The 27,941-nt window shown below is 35.4% G+C and overlaps 1 protein-coding gene across 2 annotated transcripts in view; it reads left to right on the top strand.

The window, feature by feature from the left end:
• Nucleotides 1-1,714: 1,714 nt before the first annotated feature.
• Nucleotides 1,715-27,941, top strand: part of LOC127876360 (myocyte-specific enhancer factor 2C-like) — a 147,828-nt gene continuing 121,601 nt past the window's right edge. Inside the window, exon 1 of one of the 2 annotated variants that reach the window (XM_052421532.1) lies at nucleotides 1,715-1,836. The gene's annotated coding sequence lies outside the window, so the exon portion shown is untranslated. The remainder of the gene's footprint in view (nucleotides 1,837-27,941) is intronic. The other variant, XM_052421534.1, reaches the window with a different exon arrangement.

Here is a 27,941-nt window from a genome sequence, read left to right as displayed (position 1 = left end):
TTCCGAATTCCGCGTATATGCATTATTGTAAGATAATTTCAATAATTATATACACCGTAGGCAATATACATTTGTATATTGAAATCACATACCTGTAATAATTTATTGAAGCCATGCTAGAATTTCGCATTGTCGAAACCCACGTACGGTAAGCTTCTTGATCAATCTTTAGAAATAAAACAGCAAAACTCTATATTTATCACTTATTATTGGCTCCGTATTCAAGTTTCCGCTTAACTCCGACCAAGAAAACGACGATGTATTAAACAGTTAAGTGTGGGTGGTGTTAACTTAAGTATACCGTGATCCATTAAAATTAAAGCTACTGTCATGTAATTCGATAATAAATAACAAGAAATATCTTTTAAACGATATACAGCGTTGATTTTGTTTGGTGTCGGTGAAAGATAATGAGTTACGGTATATCAATAAGATCAAAGATAGCGAAAGCCTTTTCTTCGAGAATCTTAGCCGCATCACACCAAAATCAATTACGGGGGGGGGGGGGGGGGGGGGAGGGGTCGCCTGCATTAAAATATAAAGTGGCACATACAAACTGTATTGATGTCGATAGTTGTGAAACAGTTGCATCCCTTTAGCATTTTTTATTAGAGATGAAATTGTTTCACGCTGAATACGCAGTTTACATCGTTGCAAAACGCACTGCTGTCCATTTTCATTAAAGCCCATAAGGTAATGGAATTGTGTTTACTTTATACTTCACACAATAGAGAGGAAATTGAGTTACCCCTGTTAATATAAATATGATAGCTTTTTGTGAATTGCACGCTTTCTTTTTCGAAAAGTTTCTGGTATTTATTACAAATAAGAACATTCAATGCAATCATTCGGACCTACTGGCGGTAAATTTTATTCAAACTTTATTGGACGCTTACAAAGGTAAACTAAGGTGAAAAGCTGGGTTATGCAGCTACGCCGAATAAAAAGTAACATGTAATAACATTATCCAGTATGGCCAGTGGCAAATTGTTCGTAGTGGCCCCTGATATGTTCATCAATATGTAGAGAACTACAGTTTGGTAGTCCAAACTTCACGGTAGGTAGCATAGTGATAACGGAACATAGCGGTATACCACTGGTTTTGACTATGAGCAATATTCAGCGTTAGCGCTTATAATTGTTCTAAGAAGGAACCTTAAACAATGTATGATATTGCGAGATCATCCCGTTTAAACATCTGAGTATTTAGACAATTTTCAGCGTCAGCATTTTTGTGACATTTGGCGGGAAATCATAGTTATCAATCACAGTTGCGTCCCTTTATCAATTATGGATTAATTTACGCATCGCGCGTAAAATTTATGCAATTGCTGTCGCGTTTAAGTAAATGGTATCCACTGATGCACAATACTCGTTTATGCACACGATACTATATGACTTGTTGTCGAGGTTTTGGATCGATCTAAAACGCTTAGTTTTGCCAATATTTTCATGTTAGTCTGGCAAGGAAGTATAACTGGGTCACGAATGACGCACGTGGGGCGAACAACATAGTTACCGATGGTGCATTTCCATCCTTGAGAAAGTAGTTCTTTGTTTATGTGTTTTTGAGCTTTCTGTTGTAAGTGACAAACATAAAAATACATTTAATAAAGTGAAGGAACACGCAACAATTAATTTTTAGTACATAAGCGTATAGTTTGCTAAAATATTGATAAAAAATGTAACGTTTTCGCGCAAGGTTTTTTCTCACGTTTGATAGACGTAATAACAGTTGTTATCCAAAAATAGACATACGAATGCAGTTTTCGTATCAGATAGGCACTAAAATAGAAACGAATAAGTTATTTTGGTGCGATTGCGGATTTAATTCGGGTAAGGAATGTGACATAATTTTGTTTGAGATACTATGAAAATTTGTTTGTAGTAAATTCTTTTCTAGCCGTTCATTCATTAAAATTGGACTATTTTTGCAGACGGTCACTTTGCACATTGAAGCGAAGGTTTAGATACAGAGGCTGGTAGAACGATACTGAAAGTGTTACCTTCGTTTCATGAACGTGTTATTTAACTTAAAAGATGCATTATCTATATATTTTTATTTGCGGTTTAAATATAAAATTCGTTCTGTTATGTTAAAATAAGTTTATGCATTTAAAAAAATTATTTTTACCTAAAGAATAACAACTAATTTTAGTTATTAATATGAAAACCGGTGCACAAGTTTTTTTCCTTGCTGTTTTTCATATTTTGCCCATGCTGTAAAACACGTTTCTTTGGAACATGGGGCATACAGATCAATACAAGATATTGTCACTGTCGACGATTTTCAAGATCTTTTATGTCTAGTACTTTTAATATCATGTAGATCTATGTGTATAAATTATAAAGTGTATACAATATAACATAGATATATACATATATTGTTTTGTTTTATTACCATGCATCTATTGATTGGGCATTGAAATAGCCAAGTCTGTGTATGTATGAATGGTGGTAAAAAAATTGAAGTTATTCTAACTGATTTATTGTATAGGTACTATCTTTATTTTAGGTCAGCTTATTATATGTGTTACTACATGTATGTGGTATTGAGAGCATTTTTCCTGCTTCATGGTCTCTTTGATACTTTAAATCATTTCATTATTGATGAGATCATCATCATGAATAATATATTTAGTAAAAATATTTTGGTTTCAATTTTACAAATCTTGACATTCCAACTGCACATTTTAACTACATCTTTGTTCTTTTTGTCATATTTTTGCTTTATGTAATCAGGAATCACATTTCAATATTTGACGCTTTTGGATAAGTCTATATTCTGCATTATATAGGGGATATTTTTTGGATTCGGTGGAATATCAATTTTAATTAACGAGTGATCATAGAAAATATATGTTGATTTTAATTCACGAGTGATCATAGAAAATATTTTCTATGATCGCTCATGAATTAAAATCGATATTCCACTGAGTCCAACAAATTTTCGTTTTATTTTATGCTTTTTTTACCCGTTTATATACATTGTTAAAGAGTTTAACTAAAGAATTTCGCTGGGATAACGACGTCATTTTGTAAAAAAAAAAGACGTCATTTCACAGGGTTTTTTTTGGCCCGATTTTATAGCCGAAATTCGGCTATGTTCCCAATCCCAAAAAGTATACTTTTTTCCCAAAATGTGGCAAAAAATTCCCAATTGCAAAAAAAAATAAAAAAAAATGTTTTTTTTTTTTTTTTTTTTTTTTTTTTTAAGAAAGAAGTCTTATGTGTATTTTATCTCAATTTTAATTCAATTACATCTAACAAAGTATTATATGATTTTTTCTTTTAATTTGAATGATTATAAAGAGTTAAATCAAATTTAGTATTTCCCTAATCAGTGGACTTTTCGTGTGGAAAAAAAGGCTAATGAATTTATTTTCCCAATTTCATGAAAATGCCGATAAAATTCCCAATTCCAAAGCCATGGGCTATCTTCCCAAAAAGTGGAAAAAAAACCTGTTTCACAGTAAACAGTGAAAATTATCGATAATTTTGACTGTTATTTATCACTGTTTGAAACAGTGCAATATCAGTTTTAATTGACTGATATTTCTATATAAACCACGGGAAAGCATAGAATAAAAATAAATTACAAATATTGTATACAATAGCATAAATTTAAATGCCCTTCAAAAATACAAGATGTTTGAAGTTAAATTAAAATTCACATTAAAAGTTTAAGTATGATCAAACATTTAAGTTATCATAAAACATAAATTAATATTTTCTTCTAAAGTAATGCCGGGTGTGTTGAAAGTGATGAAAACCATGATATTGGGTGTCAAGAAAAAAGTTCTTCAAAATTAGTGCTTATATAGAGGGCCCATGTTATCTAAATGTGAATATGTTATCATTTTAGATCTCACACTTTGATTACAGAATTTTATGCTTTGTGAGGAATTCTCGTTAGAAGTGCGAAAAATGGTTTCAATAATCAGAATCTCATATGTTTATGTCTTATTCCTAAGATTGTATAGACTAATTGGCAAAAGAAACTTTGGCAATATTTCAGAGATGATCTGATCACCGAATCAAAACATTATTCTCTGCATTGTACGAAGCATGCCTTCATGCTATACCTAGACTAAGCAGATACAAACATGCAATCAATCAGAATATTTGATATCAGAGATCAACTTCCAGTGCTGCCAAATACACATTGCTGTTAATATGGTCCATGATAAATGTAACAAACAAAGTATGTTTGTTGGTGTCAGAAATCCTGCGCCGGCCTGAATGTGCATCAAGTCCAAAAATGTCACTTCGTCATATTAATTTAACCCTGTGGTGTTTTTACAATATAGCATGTGTAATATAAAACATGTGTATCATATTACATGTATTTTAAACATAAAACAATATTTTTATATATATCATCAATTAGTTTCACTGAGTTAAAGTGAGTACACTAATGTGATCAGTTATGATACCCCATAAACTTATTTTTATAATATTAACATGTATTTTTGTGAGATTATTGTTAGAATAAATTTCAACAAATGTTACAATTGTGATTAAAATGTTTAATTGTCTATTCTTACAAGAACATATTAGTTGTGTTGTCAAAATAATGTTCCAGCCAATGTGAAAGAGAAAAAAAAACTGAACTTTTTATTAAGAGAAAAAAATATAATGGTTTGGATACAATTTTTTTTAATGATCTTTACAAACTGAAAACAATCATTGGCCTGTTGAAATTAAAATTTAGCAGTTCTAATCTTACCCAAAGGAAAAATTATGTAAAAATAGAATCAGTGACAAAGAAGGACTGTTTGAATACATCAATAATTAACTGGCAGAAACTGTGCATGAAAGGTGCAACTGTATGATAACAAAACATGCCTGCGATGTAATGATAGCAGGCTCAGTTTAGTCTGTGTATCAAATGGAAAACATGTTTCTTCTTTATAGGTGTCATTCCAAATGTTTAATCGTGTTTCAAACATCATACGCATGTTTTGTCAGACTCCTGACAGATTTGTACAGTGTAAGGGAGTTGTAATCATGTGATAAGAGAACTATGTGAGCAGTGAGATAACATGTCCATGAACCAAGATACATTTTGGTGAGACCCATCCAACAAGCTGCTACTCTATTTCATGTGAAGCACATGAATTACATCACATAGGGCTTTTTGTGATGTCTCTTACACCACACTTGATAAAGCTGACTGATGTGAAATGGACTGGACTAAATGAGTTAGCCTTGTATGACCTCGAACTAAAGATGCTACAGGTGCTTCCCCTTCCCAAGCCCCTCCCCCTCCCCCTTCACCCTCTACTCACTTTCAGAAGCTGCATGTTTTAGTTGAGATTGGAATAAATCTTGCCTGTACAGTGTATGTAGATGGCTGTTATTTGATCACCACCGTATTATTAGCAATTGTCATTTTTCTTAGTATAAGTACAATCTCTACGCAGAGTGGTCGTTCCTTGCTCTCATAACCAATCTCTGCCATCACAAGAAAATCCTACCAGATTTGGTAGGATTTTATTGTTGTTTGCTTTTTGTTTCAGTATTAATTTATATTATGAAAAGTAGTATGATTTTCTTTTATATTTTAAAAATAGTGTATAAGTTAAGTATCATCACGTGGTTGGTTATTCAGGCAGGGATTTGATCCAGCTATGCTTGTTCCTGTCAAATCTCTGCGCGGAGGTTGGTATGAGTATTGAATATGTTTTATTGCTGTTAGTTATAAACTGTTGCAAGACATTAATCACACAATTTAATGATTTTCTGTTACATAATTATGTATACAGCTTTATAGGGAAATTCCATAGTAATTTATTTTAACACTTGATGATATAAATAATTATTAGTATCAATACTAAGCACGGAACCTAAACTTACTGCTTTAACAAACCATTTAAAGGGGCCTTTTCACAGATTTTGGCATTTTTTTAACTTATTCATTAAGTGCTTTATATTGATAAATGTAAACATTGGATCGTAAAAGCTCCAGTAAAAAATCAAGAAAAAAATTAAAAAAAGGAAAAGAACATTGCCCGGAGCAGGTTTCGAACCAGTGACCCCTGGAGTCCTGCCAGAGTCCTGAAGTAAAAACGCTTTAGCCTACTGAGCTATTCCGCCGAGTACACTTTTTGGACGTATTTTATACCTTATATAAGCAATCTTCGTAGTTTCACAAAATTTAACGACAAAAACAGAACTCTCCAAATTATTCAATCGTTTCGCGTTGCAACGCTTTATAATTTTTAGGTTTTAAAATCGTCAAAAGATGCATATAATGGCTATATTAGAGCATGGTTAATGTTCAGTATTACTGTTTCCTCACAAATATCATAACTAAAACGAAAACTTACGAATCTGAAACAACTTTTTTCAATTTTGTCAATTTACCAAAGCGTGAAAAGATCCCTTTAAAGTATTTACATTCACCTGAGGAAATTAAGAAGCAAGAAAATATATGGTGAAATTGTAACAAGGAAAGTTGTAAAATTTGCATGATTAGCCTTTTTAGCTCACCTGAGCACAACGTGCTCATGGTGAGCTTTTGTGATCGCCTTTTTGTCCGTCGTCCGTTGTTCGTTGTGCGGCGTCAACATTTGCCTTGTTAACTCTCTATAGGCCACATTTATTGTCTAATCTTCATGAAATTTGGTCAGAAGATTTATTTCAATGATATCTTGAATGAGTTCAAAAATAGTTATGTTTGCTTGAAAAACATGGCTGCCAAGGGGCGGGGCATTTTTCCTTATATGGCTTTATATGGCTATAGTAAAATCTTGTTAACTTTCTAGAGGCTACATTTATTGTCTGATCTTCATGAAACTTGGTCAGTTAGATTCATCCCAATAATATCTTGGAGGAGTTTGATAATAATGCCGGTTAGTTGAAAAAATGGCCGCCAGGGGGCGGGGCATTTATCCTTATATGGCTATAGTAAAACCTTGTTAACACTCTATGCAGAGGCCACATTTATTGTCCAATCTTCATGAAACTTGGTCAGAAGATTCATCCCGATAATATCTTGAAAGATTTCAAAAATGATGCCGGTTGGTTGAAAAACATGGCTGCCAGGGGGGCGGGGTATTTTTCCTTATATGGCTATAATAAAACCTTGTTAACACTCTAGAGGCCACGTTTATTTTCCGATCTTCGTGAAACTTGATCAGAAGATTTGTCCCAATAATATCTTGTTATCTCAGGTGAGCGACTTTGGGCCTTTCAGGCCCTCTTGTTTTAAAGCTTGTGGTTTGAAATTAAAATTAACAATGCTGAGGGCATGTTGCACCTGCATCAACATTAGGTTTGAGGCAAGTTGGAGAACATGCAAAGCTGACAAAGATAAATTTATATTAACAATCTTCACAATCCACTTGGATGTAACCACATTGATTTATCCTCCATTTGCTGACTGACAAACAGATACACAAAAAACTGACATAAGAAGCTTGTTACAATACCTTTTTAGCTCAACTGTCACGAAGTGACATGGTGAGCTTATGTGACGGTGTGATGTCCAGCGTCCGTTGTGCGTGCGTGTGTTCATCAACAATTTGTTTGTGTAGACAGTAGAGGTCACAGTTTTCATTTATGAAATTTGTCAAAATTTTTATCTTGATGAAATCTGGGTTGGGATTGTATTTGGGTCATCTGGGGTCAAAAACTTGGTCACTAGGTCAAATAATAGAAAAACCTTGTGTAGACAATAGAGGCCATCATTTTCATCTGATCCTAATGAAATATGGTCAGAATGTTTATCTTGATAATATCTGATTTTGGATCGTATATGGGTCATCTGGGGCCAAAAATTAGGTCACCGGTCCAATTCTAGTAAAACCTTGTGTAGATGAAAGAGGTCACAGTTTTCATCACATCTTAATGAAATTTTGTCAGAATGTATTAATTGATGCAATCTGGCTTTTGATTGTATATGGGTCTGATAGAATTTAAATTGATGTAGCAAAGTTAGTCAGATGAGCCATTCAGGGCCATCATGGCCCTCTTGTTTTAGAAAAATAATGATGACATAACATGAAGGTAGCAATGTTGAAAAAATAAGCAGTAAAGTTTGATGGGAAAGCACCGTCATGCAAGACAAGTCTTGGAGTTATGCAATTTTTTATTGCATCACAGTGCTTCACATGCGCTAGATTACCAAATGCACTTTAAGAGCATTCTGAACAAGGAAGCTGAAGCCTCTTACACTGCACTTAAACATGTGTCCTTACAAATATAATCAAATGATTCAGTTTGATTCTCTTTGTGTGACTTGGTCTGCATCTTTGTACAAGAGACATTGTCTGCATCTTTGTAGATGAGTGCCAGTGGCATGATTTAACTTTGATTCTATGTTAGCTTTAATTAATGACACGCATATGTAATGGGTTTCTTTTAAACTCTATAACATTGTAATACACTTAACCTAACATACAGTTGTAGGTAATCTGAAACAAATAAAATTTCTTATGTACAAACACATTTGACCCTCTGATAGTCTCTTGATGTGCACTTGATCGTCAGTAATCTATTAGAAAATAGTTTCAAAGTACCATACATGTATCTTGATGGCAATAACATGTCTTTAGGTCCATTTTAGCTTAAGGCACGAATACATACTTTATGTACAAAAGTCATTCTTCTAAAATGAACAAAGCCTTAAAAAAAACATCTATAAAACAGGAAGGTACCCAGGAAATAATTGGCTACTAGAAATTTGATATTTCCTGTGGCTCCTGTGCATTGTTCATAGGAAATATACGAGTATAAAAGGAACTAATCAATGTTAATTGCAAGCGGACACACCATGGCTATACAGTGGAGTGACAAAGTTCTCTCAGAAAAAATGGACCAATGGCATAAATTATTCACGCTTTTTAGGATGCCTAGTGTCTGAACATAGACGTATTTACGTCATAGTGGTACATGTACTTCTTGTTTGGAACCAGAGAGCCTTGGCAATTTACATTGTCATAATGAGACACGGAAGATAATGCTGCTAGAGCTAGCTGGTATTGATTGCAAAGCAGACAGTTACAGTATAATTAACACATGTATACTTATTTTTTGTCAGTTTGCTATTGCCAGTAGTGAGTTAGCAACAAAAATGCATGTATTGTACATTTTCAAAACAGATTTCATCAACGAATGTTTGGACAGGATTGGAAGAAAAAAAGCTAAGAGTTGTGACTTTGTATTGCAAGGTGCCAGTGAAACCTTCTAGTATTGCCATTAAGAATATCGTGTTTTTTGTGTTGAAATCAAAACAATCTGTTTTGATATATGTTAATAACTCTATGAATTGATATACATTAAAATCTGTAAATATATAACTGAATTTGCTTTCAAAATAAAACATATATACATGTACCATCAGGTTTAACAATGTTAAACATATATTATAAGATACATTTATTAAATTATATACATTATTAAAGTTCTTGCATTATATATTTATAATGTTTACGTGACTTTGTATTTATGACCAAACTGTAACTATTTTCCATGCATGCAGTGAAAACATAATGGGCCTGAGCAACCCATGCACTTCAGACCTTGGACATATTTTTAAAAATTTGCTGAGGTCCAATAATATTTACAAAACTGTCGGACCTCCTGTCCACCAAAAAAAAACCACAACATATAACAATTTGGTTAAAAAATAAATAATACGAATATGTTAAAAAAAAAAACAACCTGGTTTATATTTATTTTACAACTAAATATTTTTATGCCCCCGGTAGAGTGGAATACCGGTATAGCAGTTGAACTGTCACTCTGTCTGTCTGTCTGTCTGTCGGTGGGTCGGTCGCTCGGTCGGTTGGATCATTTGGCAGGTACAGATCAATTTCACAAGGGAAGTAATTTTTTTTTTAAGGATATAATAAAAAAACAAATTTTAAGGTCAAGGTCATCCTTCAATGTCAAAAGTCAACAAAAACAATGTAAGGGAAATAATAAGCTATTAAAGGGAGATAATTTCTAAACCTGCCAAATGATATACAGTCCGACCTGCCCGAGCGACCGCCTGTTAATAGCGACCAACAGTCAATAACGACCACACCGATTTCCTCCCGAGTGATTTCGCTATATATTGAACCTGCGAATAAAGCCCACCTGCGAACAAAGACCAAAGACCGCCCTTTTACATTCCCAAAAGCCCATTTTGATAGCTAACAACGACCACAACAATCATAAAAATCAACGATTTTGCAACTTTCAAAACACAAAATGGCCGCCATGACGCTGTGTAGTCACGTGATACACATCTTACCAGTGGACTCGTCGGTCGCTATGGAAATATTGGCAAGTGACAGTTTATTGCACTCGATAGCAGTTGTTTGTTTATTTAACCCGCATTGCTAATTGGTATTCGCCTGCTTCTTTTATGCATTTGACAGTGTAAAAATATTGCCTTTGTATTAAAGTGACTCGCGATTAATGTACTAATTGCTGAGAATATCAAAGACAAGTTTGGGGCTTTCATCAACTCATTAAGGAACTTAACAGTTTTATATCAATAACGATGCCTGAAATACAAACATTTTGTTAGCCATTCCTTTCTTACATTTCTCCTTGATTAGACGTGCATAGATTATAGACAAGTAATCAGTTCAATTTAACAATTATGGCTTCCAAGCGTAAGTTCTTGATGTTGGAAGAAGGCATTGCGGTCATTAGTTTGTTAGTTAAAGGACACAGTTGTAGACGAGTGGCTGGTGATCTTGGTGTAGGCAAAACTCAAATCCAGAACATTCTGAATTACATGTTCATATACATGTATGTCAATAATTATTTATAAATGTATATGATTAATGAAATAAATAATAAAAACATAAGGGAATGGAAATAATAAAAACAAAACTGTGTTTTCAATCCTTTATTTATTATACATGCATAAGTATTCAAACATTTAAACAATAGAGCACATACATAGATAAGGTACCTGTTAAAATACTACTAGCATATTTTGCAGTTTCATAGTTTCATTTGCATAAGTTTCAATCGACCCTGGGAATAGAGACCACCTGTGAACAAAGACCACAACGACCAAATCCCTTGAGTGGTCTTTATAGCCAGGTTAGACTGTATTGAAATTTTATTTCAAAGCGGCGCAATAGGGGGCATTGTGTTTCGGACGACCACATCTCTTGTTTAACTTTAAAATTAAACGGATCTTATCAACCAGGATCTCAAAATTACAGCTCCCGCTAAGAAAAGTTGAAGCGAGTAAATTAAAAGTGGAAATATAGTGCAAATATTAATACACATCAATCCAAATCATTTTCTTACTGATAGGGTTAGAAAGTGAGTGGCATTTAAAAATTATACAAAAGTAATGAAGGGTTTAAAAAGGAGAAAATTACCTGTTAAGGGCACGGATGTCACCATCTTAATCATCACATGATTACACCCTCTGAGAGTACTTGTGTTTTATATTACTGTATACATGTAATATATTTTTAAAAATCACAAAGCTTTCTTTACTTTTAACTGAAAGTTTTACAATATGTGTTCATAGAATGTGTTTAAATTAATTTTATATTTGATTGTATTTAGAATTATCAAACAATGCGAACGTCCTAATATTAAAAATAAACTCTATATAAGGTATTTTCTATTGTTTGGCCAAAGAAGAACGAGATCCGGTAAAATATGATGAGATCCGATTAATATATGTTATCGGACCTCATGTCTGGTAAGATTTTTTTTACTTCCGCGTGGGTTGATCTGAGGCAACAATTGCAAGGTAATGTGTTGTCATACATGTACATGTTCAGAACATAATCTTATTTTGCCCGAAAAAATCGCCACTTCATCTTCTTGATTATGTGGTTTGTTTCTTCATAGTTCTAAAAATGATTGTGGATCAATGTATTACTAGATTAGCCTAGTATTAGAGTAAGAATAAGAGTAAGAATGCAGACCAGTGCATACATCAATGTATCATTCTGTCATGATTTGTGAGTAATAATTTTCTGACAATTTCGCCATATTTGAATATTTTAGTAAAAGTGCTTCATTATTTTTGTGTTCTCCCCATAAATGGCAAAGAAGCACATGAAATCTGGCCATTTTCAGAAAGTTCTGCTTTCTTCTGTATGCGAGCATGGTGGGCGTTAAAGCGATTAGTGATATGAAGCTGTGATGCAAGGTTAATCTGCACTGAGTCTTAGATTCACTGAAGAGTCAGGCAGTCTCGGCTTTATATATAATAAATCTTCCACCACCATCAGCGCCTGGAGTAAATATGTCGTATTGATTATGTGAGAATTGTGGGGAATTACTGAAAGATGTACTTCAAGAGGGATTGGGAACATCGTGAAGTACGACAAACATATATTTCTGGAAATAGGTGGTCGAGTTATAGCATTAACTACCACATTGAAGTATTCACTCTGATATTTAAACATAAATTACTGAATTGCATAAATGTCCATGTGAAATTGCAAAAATAATGTAATATTATTTAATTGTTTGTTTTAAAGTTGTTTGTATTCAAAGCAATATGATGTGTCAGTACCAAGCTATGAAGTGCTACAAGCGTTATTTGATTTTTTCTGGCATATAAATGATAATTCAATGTAATCCTAGCAATCAGCTTGTCCTAAGACAAAATTGGGCATAATGCATGTCTGCACAGGCTAATAAGAGATGACACTTTCCGCTTAAACTTGATTTTCGGTAAGAAGGGACTAAATCCTTCAAACTAAAAATACCATAAAAGCGGAAAGTGTCGTCCCTGATTAACCTGTGCGGACTGCACAGGCTAATCTGGGACTACACTTTACGCACAAGCATTAAGCCCAGTTTTCTCAGAACAAGACACATATTTGCAATCTATCTTATGATTTTGCATGATGTGTCATTTTTTTACAAACTTACAGTCTTTGTGCAATCAGTGTTTGGAAACAGTGGTCTTGACATACCAGTATTTGGGTTGATTTAGCAAGTTGATAAAGCATATATTGGTCAACTTTTGATTTTTGGATGCACTCCCAGGCCCAACAATCTTCACTTGAAGGCATTGGTCATGAAATTATTACTATGGTTATTCTTCATTTACATTTGTCAGTTGTCAGTTTCTGGCATAAGTTTGTGCTTTTTAAAACTGGCTGTAACCTGCCTGAAATAATGCAAGAAGTTAAACTATATAGTTTAACTATTATATTTCTTAAATAAAAACATATATCTGACATGACTGTGTTGGTACCACTATGCATTTAGTACTATACAATATGCTTTAATCCTCTCCCACATAAGAAGCAAAGTGAAAATGGCTATTGCAACCAGCATAAAACCAGAACAGCCTGCGGGTAACTTGCAGTTTGTTCAGGTTTTATGCTGTTTGCTGCTCATCAGTATCTAACCCTTCTCAAAATAAAATACACTTTTTAACAAAATACGCTTTAAAAAGTGTATTTTTTCTGCATTTTTACCGAAAAGTGTATTTTTCTGCATTTTTTTCATAATTGAGTGCACTAAAGTGCATTTTTTCTGTATTTTCATTATCTTTAAGTGTATTTTACTGTACTTTAAGTGTATCTTCTGTAGACAAAGTGCATCTTTTTATGCAATATGTGCATTTTTTTTAATGAAGTGCATTTTTTGTGCATATTAGTGTATCTTCTGATTTGCAAAAATAATATTCTTTCTGTACAAGTGTAGTTTTAGTGCATCTTCATAAAAAAGAGCAACACTATAGCAAATAACTGAAGTTAAAGGACAGAGATATAGTGTTTAATAGGAGGATTGTACTGAATTCTTTTTTATCTTCACATAATGTTTATGGTCTTATTATTGCAATTTATCTGCTCATAAAATATGTGAATCAGTAGAGCAGCTTTTAAAGGGAAAAGTACAACTAAATCAGGCTGTGGGTAAATAATTAAAAATATTGAAAGTGTCAAAAAAATTATGTGGGCTTGCCAGAATCAATTGATTACCGGAATAAACCCCCTTCGGAAGAAACCTCCTTCCCTTAAAACGGAATAGCGGAAGAAACCCCCTTTCAAATTTTGCATATGCTGAAGAAACCCCCTCGCTAGTTTTGCATAGGCGGAACAAACCCCCTTCGAGTTTTCAGACAGGCGGAATAAACCCCCTTCGTGTTTTCAGAGAGGCGGAATAAACCCCCTTCCTAAGTGTTAAGTCTTTCCCACAGAGGTAGTAAAATCCCCACTCGAACGATTCCCCAATACGACCGTTTCAACCCGACTATTACTGCATGCTTGCTACTTTTCAAGTTTATATTCATTTCCCGATAATCCCGTTTATAACATTTTTAAAGCACTTTCTGGTAAATATAAACTCTCAATAATTTCTTTAACACAAACCTTGCCATTTTTTGTCTTGTATCAAATAAATTTTGGCATAAGTGACTATTTATAGACTATTTATAGACTTGATGAAATATTCCCTCCGAACATGCATCAATCCCATGCCTAGTTGTGTGCTTGTTACAACGCTCAATACACCCACGCTTTCTATCTATGCTGCATAATTTTCGCGCCCTTTTTATTGAGAAAAAGAGTCAACACAAAATAGAATTTACACTGCAAAAATATTTCAACGTTGCGGTAACATTTACATTCGGAAGTGTTTCGTATTCAAAACGCGTTAACACCAACTTACGGGAGTGTGTTTCGGATTTACAGTAAAGAAATGTACCGGCCGTTTGTTCACATGAAATAATTGTTAATGAAGTTGTTAAATGTACACACTAAATATTCAATCTGTGAAACTCATACATCGTTATCGTGATAATTGAATGAAGGTGCGAAAATCTGATTAAAGGAGTGTACCGGCTGTTTGTTCACGGCAAGCATATACTAGAAAACATTAAACAAATTGTTGTTGAAAAAAGACACGCATTTATTAACGATAAACAGGCATATATTTACATTTATTTACAAAGATCAAATCATTTCCTAAAATCACACAATTATAGCTGAATGCTAATGCAATTAAACAAAACTGTACATAACTTCACACGAACCGCAAAGGCGCCGATCATGACACAACTTCTCATCATTATCTACAATAGCCGGTACATTAAAGGACCTTTTATATAATTAAATGAAGGTGCGAAAATCTATTTCCAAACTGTTATGTGCTGAGTAAAGAGGTGTACCGGCCGTATGTTCACAAGTTTTTAATGATGAGATGCTCGTGTGAATTTGTCTTGCTCTCGTTTCAGTGAGATTATACCATTTTATATGCGTTAACTTGTACTAGATTGATAAAAATAACAAAATTAGCGCCCAGAGCCGATAGTGACGAAGATATTTCGTACATATTTTCCTTCAATAACCGAAGCATTCGTCTTAAAAAAATTTAATCATGCAATCATGCTTCCCGGGAACTTTCTGAAAATGAAAGTGAATTTCTGTAAACAATTACCGTGCGTTTGAATGTAACTAAATCGTCTGGAAGGGGGTTTGTTCCGCTATGGAAGGGGGTTTCTTCCGCCTATGCAAAACTAGCGAGGGGGTTTTTTCCGCCTATGCAAAACTAGCGAGGGTGTTTCTTCCGCGTATGCAAACTATGAAAGGGGGTTTCTTCCGCCCTGCCGTTTTCAGCGAAGGGGGTTTGTTCCGGAGGGGGTTTCTTCCGTACACCGAATCAATTATATCTCCACAACATAAAAAACAAGTATTTGAACTTTCTTACACTGATATTTAACCCCAATTCAATTAATGTCTACCACATTGACTAATAACATACATTTTAAAAGACAATTTAAATAATATTTATAATATTATATTTATTTCCTAACACCATTCAGTATGTTATATGGAAATATTCACAATTAAATATAATATGCTAAGTGTGCTGTGTATTATTCAATAAATATCAGATAAGATCAGGATCAGATAAGAGATCAATTAGCATCATAAACACTAATCCCTATCAGTGCTCCATCTAGCCAAAACAAAGGGGTGTTTATAGAATTTTGATTGGTTCTGGCACAATCTATTTGAAAACAAACCACTTTTGATTGGTTGGAGCACAGCAAGTTATTTGGAGCACAGGAAGTAATTTTTTGTAAACAATTTGGTTTCAGCAACTTAAATTGAGCTAAATTTTTAGGTATAATTCAGCAACATTAATTCTAGTGTCAAATGTCTTGTATTCTTTCAGCACATGAACTATTGTGTGATGAAAACAATGTGTATTTACTACAATGTGTAAATCAACAATAAGTTTGTTGCAAAGAAGATTCAAAGTGGGTGGTTAAAGTGATCAACTGCCGCTTTTTTTTGGAATACTGAAGAACAGCTGTAACAGGTTTGTATTTTCATTTCTGCATCTCTTTTTAATTAAATTAATTATGATCATTATCATATTTATGTATTGTCACTGGGAAATGTAACTGGATGAGTAAATGTAATGCAATTTTAAGGAAAAAAACACCATTTGAATTATTATGGCTGTATTTTATGGTTATTGTCATCTTAAAATTTATTTATACCTATTTCTTGTCATTAATGAACAGATTTCTTTCCCCCATATTTAATAAGAACTTTTATATTTTATATTTGAAGGTTAAACCCCAAGGTGAAATTTACATTGATCGGAAGATCCATTGGACAGAATGTGCATCATCGCCTGCCAAAAAAGGGAGCAAAAAGGGGACTACCTGATGTATGGACATGTATACCAGGTTTTATCCTGCACGAGCAGGCCAACTTGAGGGGAACAGGAGTGGGAAACCGTGCCCTGTAGCTTGTCCTTGACCAAGAAAAGATGGATTTGTTGAGAGGTAAAACTATATAATAAAGGTTATTGCAATTCAAAGACGTCACACTTCCGACCAGTCCACACAGCCAAAGGAAACCACATATATTAGTACATTTATTAACAGTATTTTCTATCAAACGTAATTTCTTTAAATTATTTATGAAAAGCGTTAAGTCACATGTGATCACGAGATTAAAATTGCAAAAATAAACAAACAAAAAACAACAAGCCAACAAACTTGTTTTGATTTAAATTTATTATATTTATAGCAACTGTTGAACAAGATTACCATAACAGCAATATTTAACACTTACATTATAAAATATCTTTCAGGACCTGATCTCAAATTAGATCATGCACGAGAAGCGCCTCGCAGACCATGACAGTAGTATTCAGACCTGATCAGCTGGTGAAGTGCTCTATAAAGGGTTGTTTATGAATGCATTCTTTGTAAGGAACAGTGTATAACAACAAATATAGTGACAGGGGCTAAGCTGCTAAATATTGTCAGCATGTATGCAGTGATTTTCTTTTGAAATTCAAAACAACCTGTACGTACTGGCTCTCAGAAGGGCATGTTTTAGCGCAATAATGAACAAAAAAAGGAAGATCTTAAAAATAGGGTATAGATTTATATAAAATTCACGAATACTGTTCATTTATCATATATTAGGATCCAGAATATGATTGAATTAAATCTGCTGCTTTTGTCCATATTAAAAAGGGATTTGGAATTAATGTAATATATAAAAATCTAGTAAATGATAGGGAAAACATTTCAGCTTAAGGAGGGGAAAACTTTAATATTTTTGAAGTGGAAACCACCTTTATTTGGCTGTTAATCAGTCAGAGGGGAGAAAAATCACTGGTATGAGCTTGATATTTTCAATTGTTAATTCCAGATAGGCAATAGCCCGTTTGAATCCTCTCTGTTATGTAGATAAGTAACATTTGTTTTTGTTTATTAAGGTTTAACATTCTAATAAAAGTGTGTATTTATCTATTGAATTGTACTTTTTGTTTTTTATGTATGTGTTTACACTAACCTTTCATTTAAAGAATGAATGCTGACCTCAAAATGCTGGGATTTTTTTTTAATTTGGTTAATTGTTAAGCATATTCATTTGAAGTGATGAAAAGTACACTTGAGCGTATAATGCGCTTAAAAAATTCACTTCCAACACTTCAAAAAGTGTATCATTTGTATGACTGAAAATGAACTCAAGTGTATTAATGCGCTTAAAAATTCACTTTTAATACTGTAAGGTGTATTATTTGTATGACCGGGAATGCACTCAAGTGTATTAATGCGCTTAAAAAAAAATTCACTTTCATTTTTGTAAGGTGTATTTTTTGTATCAGTGGAAATGCACTCAAGTGTATTAATGCGCTTACAAAAATTCACTTTGAATACTCAATGAAATGTTTTATTTGTATGTCTGGAAATGCACTCAAGTGTATTAATGCGCTTAAAAAATTCACTTTGAATACTCCATGAAGTGTATTATTTGTATGAGTTAAAATACACTCAAGTGTATTGATGCACTTGAAAGATTACTTTATTTACTGATAAGTGTATTATTTGTATGACTGGAAATGCACTCAAGTGTATTAATGCGCTTAAATAATTTGCTTTTAATTCTGTAATGTGTATTATTTGAATGACTGGAAATGCACTCAAGTGTATTAATGCGCTTTAAAAAATTTACTTTGACCATGAAGTGTATTATTTGTATGTCTTGAAATACACTCAAGTGTATAAATGCACTCAAAAATAAACTTAAGCGCACTTATTATCATAATAAACGCACTTAAGTGTATTATTTCGTGGAAAAAAAATACACTTAAATGTATAAACACACTAGTAAAAAGTGTTTTTTTTTAACAGAATAAAATGCACTTGTTAAGCAAAAAATACGGTGCCAATAACATGCGCATTAAATGCGCATTTAGTGCACTTTTTCGAGAAGGGAAGGGTTGGAAATTTAGCCTTAACAAAATAAATTAAGTAAGAAAGGTACTTATTAATTAAATTTGACTTCCTATGGGACTACAAATGTGTCAAAATACGTATCTAAGTGGTAAAGGGTTAATTAATATTATTATTTGTGATCGCTCTCACAAATTATTGTGTCTGATTTTTAGATTGTTCATTTAAGCTTTAAGCATTCTCAATTCTATCACTCAATAATAAGTATCAGCTGCATAGAAGTGCGTAGAAAGTAAATGATCAATATATAGAGCGATATAATTGACTGGGTGGTGAAAAAGCTGAAACTCTTAATCCTGCTATTTCCCTTTAACAGACTTAGGAATAATTCTGGTTTGTCGCTAATGATTGAAGTTGACATTTAGCATGATTGTCATGGATGGAGACTTAAAAGCGCTGAACATTCTGATGACAGACTCGATCAGATTCAGAATAAGGCATTTGTTTTCAATAATTCTCTTTTTCCATTGCAACCAATATAAAACCATAATGGTACAGCCTGTGAGTAACTTGAAGGCTTTTCATGTTTTCTGCTGTTTGCATATGTTGGAAATTAAGGTTCGATTGGTCATTATCGGCTCTGGTTCTATTGTAATGTACCCCGGGTACTCTTAAAAATACTTTAATGTTCCCCAGGTACGGAAAATATACTGAAACGTACCCGGTAATTCCAGTGCTGAAGTGGTTGTTGTCGGCTTTATGTCTGAAATTAATTGTGTTCATATTTATGTCAATATTCTGTAAAATGGCCTCTACATTATCAAAACTTCTGCTCATAAAGCATTTTGCCGAATTTATTTTTCAAAGAGCATTTTGTTTTGTATTCCGTATTGCGTTTTACAACATCGGATTTAAGACGGGAATACATCTCCGTTACAGTCTAAATGGCCGGGTACATGTTAGTATATGTTCTGTACACGTGGTACATTTAAGTGTACTTAAGAGTACCTGGGGTACCTGTACGTAGTACCCAAGCCGACAATGACCAATGAGCGATATTAAGCCTTTAAAACTTTGAGCTATTAACAAGAATGGTCTTTTATTTTATTTTATTTTCTTATAGACTGCAAGCGGGTCAAAATGCACATCTGAGCAAGAAAGGGTAAACAACCTTACTCAAAACTACCTGAGTGACGAGGCATTCTACAGTATACTGAACTGCACATTACAATCATTAAAACTTGCCTATAACCATAACAATATCTTTGTATCAGGATCCAGATTGCATCTTGTGCTTCTTTAATTGTGTGCAGATTTGTTATCATGGCTTTTAGCATAATTCTTTGTGGTCAGAAGTAATTATCCTTAGAGCGAACTGTTGAGGTCATTCACCTGGTAATATTTTAATGCTTTCCTTTTCTTCACTGTGACATTTTACAGATTTTCCACATCAATTGTTACATGTCGCAGATTTTTCACATCACTGGACACGTTTGTGATAATAATATAATGACTTGAAAAAGTAGGATACACAATACACTGATGGTGACCTTAGCATGTAGAATGTGTGTATGTACCAATATGAATATAAGTTATTATAAAAAAATGTTCATGATTTTAAATCATTAATTGTCTGAAGAATGTTTTATGCAATTATAGTAAGAGTGATCATTTTAATAAATTGTGCATGGTTTCAATCAGTTTACTTTCAAGAAGTTACTGTTTGTAATGCTTGCACTATACTACAAATTTAATTGTGCAAGGTTGAATGAAAATTTTTTGGCAAAAGCAGTAATTTAGTATAAAATGTAAACAATAATTGCACAAAGTAAGTTTTTAAGAACTTATGTAATGTTACCAGGGCTTGGAATTGACATGTTGTATGATTACTGGTAACTTACACAGTATATTAAGATCCATTTAAAGGTGAAAATAAGTAACTTTTCGGTACGGGCAAGTGAATAATCTGGGAACTAGTCTGATAAGTGGATTTAACAGTTAATGTCCTGTAAACACGCAATTCATGATCTTTGTCTATGTAATGTCTTGACCATCTGTTGAAGCAATAAGCTATGGTCCAATATTAAGTCAACAACCCCAATCTCATCGGAGGCATGTCTACCTGCATTGTATCCTCGATGTTTAATAATTGTATTTTTCTGTTCTGTTCTGTTCTGTTTATAATATACCAGGGTACACTTACAATGTTCACGCACTTTTCACACATACTACATGTACCTCTGTACTCCTGCTAATTAAGTGTGAAGATTGCAAGCGTACCCTGGTATATCTGATGGGTGTGGTTTGGTATCTGATTTAGCATTGAAAGTCCCAAAATGGGTGTGGTTTGGTATCAGTTTAAATAATTTCTCTTCTTTATTTTTATTATGTGCTTTAAAACTGATATAAAGATAAGAAGACACGTGGCCTGTTCACTTAACACTTCTTTGAAATCGATTGCTGAAAGAAACTGAAGTATGAATGCATCAGAGCAATTATTTGTAGTCCTATTTCAATATCATATTGGAAATTTGACGTGTAATTGCCCCCTTATCAATAGCAGACTAACCTACAGTACCCGAAGCAAATCATTTGAAGCAGTGGGTGAGATATTTATCTGACAATCTTTTTTGATCAGAGTTCACAACTAGATATTGTAGGCCAGTTAATATCTTGCACCGCAAACCATAGTTCGCACCAAGCTACTCTCCCTTGATTTTTATTTGGTCCTCTTACAATTTAGCCTCCCTCTTTGAAAAGGGGGTTTAATTAATGTGCATAACCCTTTGCACGCTGGGAAATTTATCGTCTGCTAAAATGTTGTCTGCTGAATTTCTAAAATTAGCATTTTCTGTGATTTTTTCAAAGAATACTATCAGAATAGCAAACACTTTGGATACTGATGAGACGCCACGTTCTGTGGCATCTCATCTGGACCCAAACTGTTTGCAAAGGCCTTCAAAATTCGGTTCCAGCACCGAAAGAGTTAATGTGCTTAAAGTGTCGTCCCAGAATAGCCTGTGCAGTCCAAACAGGTGAATATCAGGGGCGACACTTTCTGCATAGATTTTTGCTAAGACCAGACTTTGTTAAATAAAAAATATCATAAAAAGGGAAAGTTATGTCTTTGAATATCGTTCGCATACTGCACAGGCTAATATGGGTAAACACTTACGCACATGCTTTTAACACTGTTTTTTCAGAGCTTTACCCATTATATTTTTAGTTCTGAGGTTTACATGCACTTTATACATATAGAGGTTAATTTTTAGTAAGTGCCTTGTCAATATTTGACAGACTCTTAAGTTTCTTTTCAGCAAGTACAATTTGGCAATCTTTAGTTGTTTTTTTAATGAAAAGATATGTACTTTCATGGTTTCAGTTAATGTGTGGACCCCTTTGAGCAAGTTGTTTGTTCCTCAAACATGATTATGGGTTACTCAAACTGGGTCTGGTACTTATTTTAAATTATGTTAGAATCGTCTAGAAATTATGTAATGAATTGAATATATTTTTCATTGATCATATTTTATATGTTCATGGTGGATATATTGTAGTTTTTAATTTGATCTTTTTGATTCATTTTGGTTTGTTGATTGGGACATAATAATGGGACATAAAAAATTGAATACCATTTTATAATGTTTTATAATTGTTTGTCGAATTGGTTATTTTCTGTGGCCCTTCAAAACAATGAAAAACAAATTGACATGTGAGAAGGGCAATATTTTGTACTGATATTTTAGGTGGATTGTATTGAAAAAATTGACAGTCTTCTGCAAAAAACAAGACACTTACATGTTAAAACTATTTAAGGTAACCTACCTCAAAATAAAATACGATGAGATTCACTTTGTTTAAAACACATAACTGAGTAGCAAACGTTAGCAAAAAAAGTTTGGAACATATTTATTTAAATGATGGCATATATGAAACAAGTTGTGGAAATACAATTATTTAATAGAAATGTCGTTCCCATCCACGTTTTTTAATGGACTTGTTAACAGATTTTGGCCCTTATTCACATGTCATTAGATATGATTGCTTACAAATCTGTAATGTTTTTAATAGTCTTATTAAAGTCTTATAATAAGAAAAAAAGTTTGAAAAAAACTTGACATCTCCCGGATTGGAACCCGTGTTATCATGATCCATAAGCGGATGTGCTTCCACAAAGCAACGCAATCTTTCATGGAATGATGCGAAACATATTACCTATTGTAAACGTTATCTATATCGACTGCCAGCATCCGGGAATCAAAGTCTTTGGATAAACACGCACCTAACTGCGATACGTGTTTCTGATTTGCAGTATACAATAGGCCATTGGCTAAAGTCCTCTCTGCGCCATCTGGTGCTTGAGGCCACGGCAAGGGAGCGCCACTTTGGTCTGTCACATGCTGTTGCGGGTGCTGTCTGCAGAGTGAGGCCTCTGTTCTTGAGTTCTCGCTCCACGGTTCGGCACCACGTCTCTTTCGGTCGTCCACGGTATCTTTTCCCCTGTGGAGTCCATCTCAGTGCCACCCTGGGTAGCAAGTTGGGTGGCATTCTGCAGACGTGGCCTAGCCATCTCCATTTCCTCAAAGTGATGGTCTCAGCGATGCTGTTTGTGCCAGCTCTTTCATGCAGTTCCATGTTCGTGATCATGTTTGGCCAGAAGACTTTCATGATCTGGCGCAGGCACTTGTTCTGATAGGCTTCCAGTTTGCGCTCGATGGTAGCAGTGGTCTTCCAGCACTCAGAACCATATAGAAGGACGCTCAGCACGTTGCTCTTGAAAATGCGGAGCTTGGTGTGCATGCAAAGACTTGTGGTCCTCCAGATGGGCTTCAGCATCGCGAAGGCTTGGTTGGCTTTGCTGATCCTGGTGTTGATCTCCCTTGCACAGTCTCCACCTGTGGTGACCTTGCTGCCCAGGTAACTGAACTTGTCCATATATTGCAGAGGCTGGCCATTGATGGTGATTGGGTCGCCCACTCTGGTGTTCTTCCTCATGACCTGAGTCCTTCCAATGTTGACCCTGAGACCTATGGTGCTTGCTGACAGTGCCAACTGTTGTGTCTTCTGCTGGATGTCCTGGTTCCTGCTAGCAAGTAGCCCGATATCGTCAGCGTAGTCCAGGTCATCTAGCAGCGAGGTCAGCGTCCACCGTATTCCTTGCCTCCTTCCCTCTGTGGTGCGGCGCATGATCCAGTCAATTGCCATTGAAAAGAGGAGCGGCGAGAGGATACATCCTTGCTTTACTCCAGTTTCCACCTTGAATGGTTCAGTGAGCTGGTTGTTGTGGATGACTCTGCTCTCAAAGTTTTCGTACAGGGACCTGATGATGTTGACAAGTTTCTGAGGGATGCCATAATGTGGCAGAATCTTCCAGAGGGAGTCTCGCATACATGCCATACGTCCTGGATTGTCCGGGACAGTCCCGGAAATGAAGAACTTGTCCCGCTGTCCCAGATATCTGTCAAATGTCCCGTAATTTACAAAATCCATATATACATGTACCTTATCTTAGGCTTACCTGCACCTCGAATCTGTGTATATCTGCAGCGTCTCCATGACAATGCCTACCCGAATAAGCAGACTACGCTACGTGTCAAAATCGATCAATTAACAGGGGTCCTGTTATCATATCGATTGTCTCACGTTCGCGGTCAAACCGAAAAGGCGGCATTGTTTAATGTGGTTGTTAATTGACTTTAATCTACTATGTCGTTATATCCCGCTGCGTAAGGGCAAAGGATAGTTGTTCACACATCTGAAGTCCAACATTGCTGAGTAAAAAATAAAAAGCAGTTTATGATCGCACGTTTAACGGACAAAGAAGTTGAGTAAAAAAGTAAGCATATAAAAACGTCATCCTAAATTAATTATATAAATGTTATAAATGAATAAAGGCGTATCAACAACTACGCGTTACACACCGGTCTTAATAACAATAACGCAGTGACGTCACCATCTATGTTTAGAACGCTTACACTGAAAACACGTGGCTTGTATCTAGTAACGGAAGTAGTAATGTTTAATTTTACGTTAATAGATCAAGTGTATTTCGGAAAGGCTTTCGAACTTTTGCAATTAACGATGCGAAACAAAAAAAAACGTACCAAAATGCATATGTCTATAAATATCGCTACATTTAATACATGTCCCGGAAAATCGGCAAAAGTCCCAGACAATTTAACTCAATGTCCCGGAATTGGTCTGAAAAATTATGGCATGTATGGAGTCTCGGTGTAGGCTGTCGAAGGCCTTCTTGAAGTCCACAAAAACCACGTAGAGGGATCCATTCCATTCATGGGACTGCTCAAGGGTCTGCCTCAGGACAAAGATATGGTCGATGCAGGACTTGCCTTTCCGGAAGCCTGCCTGTTCCTGGCGAAGGATACCGTCCACTGCTGTTGTGATGCGTTGGAGGATGATGTGGCTGAAGATCTTACTGGTGAGAGATAGTAAAGTGATGCCTCGCCAGTTGTTACAGTTCCCAAGGTCTCCTTTCTTGGGTAGTTTGACGATGGTGCCGGTCTTCCAGTCGCTTGGCGCTTCTTCACTTTCCCAAATCTTTTGAAGAATCTGGAAAAGAAGCTGCGGCGTCACTGTGTCTTCTGCTTTCAGCATCTCAGGGCACACTCCATCGTCGCCTGGCGCCTTCCCATTCTTCAGCATATGGATGGCTTTATTGACTTCCGTTACAGTGATGTTGCCGAGGTTGTTGTCAAGGTCCTCTTCAGCTTCAGGAATGTCGGCTAGGGTTGGTGGGTCTTGGCGGTTTAGGATGGACTCGAAGTGTTGCTTCCATCTCTTCAGCTTCTCCTCTTCCACAGTGACATAAGTTTCGTCTACAGCTCTGACGGGAAGGTTATGGTGCTGGCCGTAGTCGCCCTTCAGCTTCCTAGTGTTCTGGTACACTGTCTTCATGTCATTGTGCTCGGCTGCTGTCTCCACCTCCTCTGCCAGCCTCTATGTACCTCCTCTTGTCTCTTCTGGCTGATGTCTTCACCACCTTGTCTTTCTCACTATATTCCTTTGAAATTCTTTCCTTAAGTCTTAGGGATTTGGTGTCCAGCATTTTCTTTTTGATTTGTCTTCTTTCTTCTATATGAGACCACGTTTCTTCTGAGATCCATTCTGTCTTCTTGCTCTTTCTGAAGCCTAGAACTTCCTCTCCTGTCTCTTTCATTACTCTGTTGAAGCCCTTGATGGTCAGTGCTACCTCATCTTCCAAAATACTAAATCTATTCCTGAGGGTTAGCCTGAACTCTTCTTTTACTTTTGGATCTTTCAACTTGACCACATCGTAGCGTTGGTTCTTGATGTCTCCTGTCTTGGCTTTCCTGAGCTTCAAAGTCACCTTGGCCACCAGAAGACTATGGTCGCTGCCAATGTCTGCATGTCACATCACACGCATGTCCTGCAGAGAGTGCCTCCACCGACCATTGATGATGATGTGGTCAATCTGGTTCTGGGTCCTGCGGTCTGGTGATGTCCATGTTAGTTTGTGGATCTCCTTGTGCGCAAACAGGGTCCCTCCTATGACCAAGTCGTTCTGTTGGCAGAAGTTGACTAGTCTCTCCCCATTGTCGGTGATCACACCCACTCCATGTCGTCCCATGGTCCTCTCTCTGTCTTTGTTGTCGCAGCCAACCTTAGCATTGAAGTCGCCAAGCAACATCAGCACGTGGTGTTGGGGGATGTATTCTAAAACACTTTGAAGGGCGTCGTAGAATGCATCCTTGTCCTCTTCTTCCGCGTTGTCTATTGGTGCTTAGCCTACAACAACAGACAGCTTGGTGTACTTGGAGTTCATCCTGACGTACAGCAGGTGCTCGTTCACAGGTTTTCACTGTAGAACAGTGTTGGCCTTGCTCTTGCTGATGATGACGGCAACTCCTTCCCGGTGGTCGTTGTCAGTTCTTCTTGACCAGATGATGACTTCTCCGAAACTCATCTTCTGCTTGGCGTCAAGAGTTCTGCTATCTGGGTGAAGACGTCCTTGCGGCTTTGATCCCCATCTTTCATAAGTCCAGTTGCCTGGTCTGCTTCGCTCCTGGCGCCGTTTGTTGTTTGTTCCCTTGTTGTCGTTTCCGTAGCAAGCATTTTTTCACGGGGTGAGGTTGCTAGCCCCACGCCCAACCCTCCTCCTTTTTCAGCGCGGGCTTGGGACCGTCCTAGGCAGAGTTAGGAGTATGCTGCAACAGACTGGAAAGGATTTTGTCTATAAAGTTGTAATGCAAACTCTGTCAAACATTTATGGCATGTTCATACAATGTCATGTGAAATTGTTTGCTAAGGACTGCTAGATAATAGCTACACGACTCTATAATATAAACAATTCTGGTTCATAAAATGCCAATGGTGGACAGTCACAATTATTATTTATAACACCAACAATTTAAGTCTTAAAGTTGAGTTTATCTGAAGTTATTTATGAGTTAAATGTTTTAATAGATACATTCACAAATTATTGCAGCAAAACCTTTTGCCATCAGCAAAATATTACTGACATCAATATTGATGGTCATGGATTTATAATGAGATAAATATCAAAGGTAAAAAAAGAGTGACAATTTAATTGAAAATACATTTTTTTTTTAAAGAGTTGTAAAATCATCAATATTGTTTGCTCATCAAGTAGCTTTATGGTAACTTAACAGGTGTAGGCTTTGTACTTGGTTGTTTTCAGCTCGCCAACTTTCCTAGGGCGAAATAAAATGTCACTGAGAGGAAGTGTAGCTTGTTGAGTAATACAAGAAATCGTGTTGTTTTGAGCATTTCTGTTAAAGCCGGGTTTGAATCATAGCTCTGATGTTTGAAGCAAAAAAACTAGGAATCAAGAGAACCACTTTAATTAATCAATCAATAATTATTATCTTAGCTTTATCAAGGATTGAGCTAGCAAATGATTTATATTGCAGTGGCAATTACTAAAGCGTGCTTAACTATATTTGGGGGGGGGGGGGGGGGTAAATAATGCTCAGTTATACTTCAGTAGTAAATATTAGCTTTTGCTCTATTTAATCAATTTTAATCCTTGGACAATCAATCAGAGACAATCTGAAAGGCAGAGCATTTAACTCTGTTCTTGCAACATTTGGTAATTTATTTGGCCACAACAAATGGATCAGTTGTTTGTTAGATATAACATGGCCCTATAATATTCGAGTGAGCTAAGGCTATAACATTTATTTGTTATTTTTATTCCTCTATTATTGTTATCAGAGGCAAATGCAAAGCGCAGAATAAAACAAACAAAATCTACACAATGTATTATGCTTATTGAATGCTTTTTGTACTATTT

The sequence above is a fragment of the Dreissena polymorpha genome, chromosome 4 (assembly GCF_020536995.1).
Source record: "Dreissena polymorpha isolate Duluth1 chromosome 4, UMN_Dpol_1.0, whole genome shotgun sequence".
NCBI classification, from domain to species: domain Eukaryota; kingdom Metazoa; phylum Mollusca; class Bivalvia; order Myida; family Dreissenidae; genus Dreissena; species Dreissena polymorpha.
The sequence above is the reverse complement of the archived record's forward strand: the minus strand, read 5'-3'. Positions and strand labels throughout refer to the sequence as shown.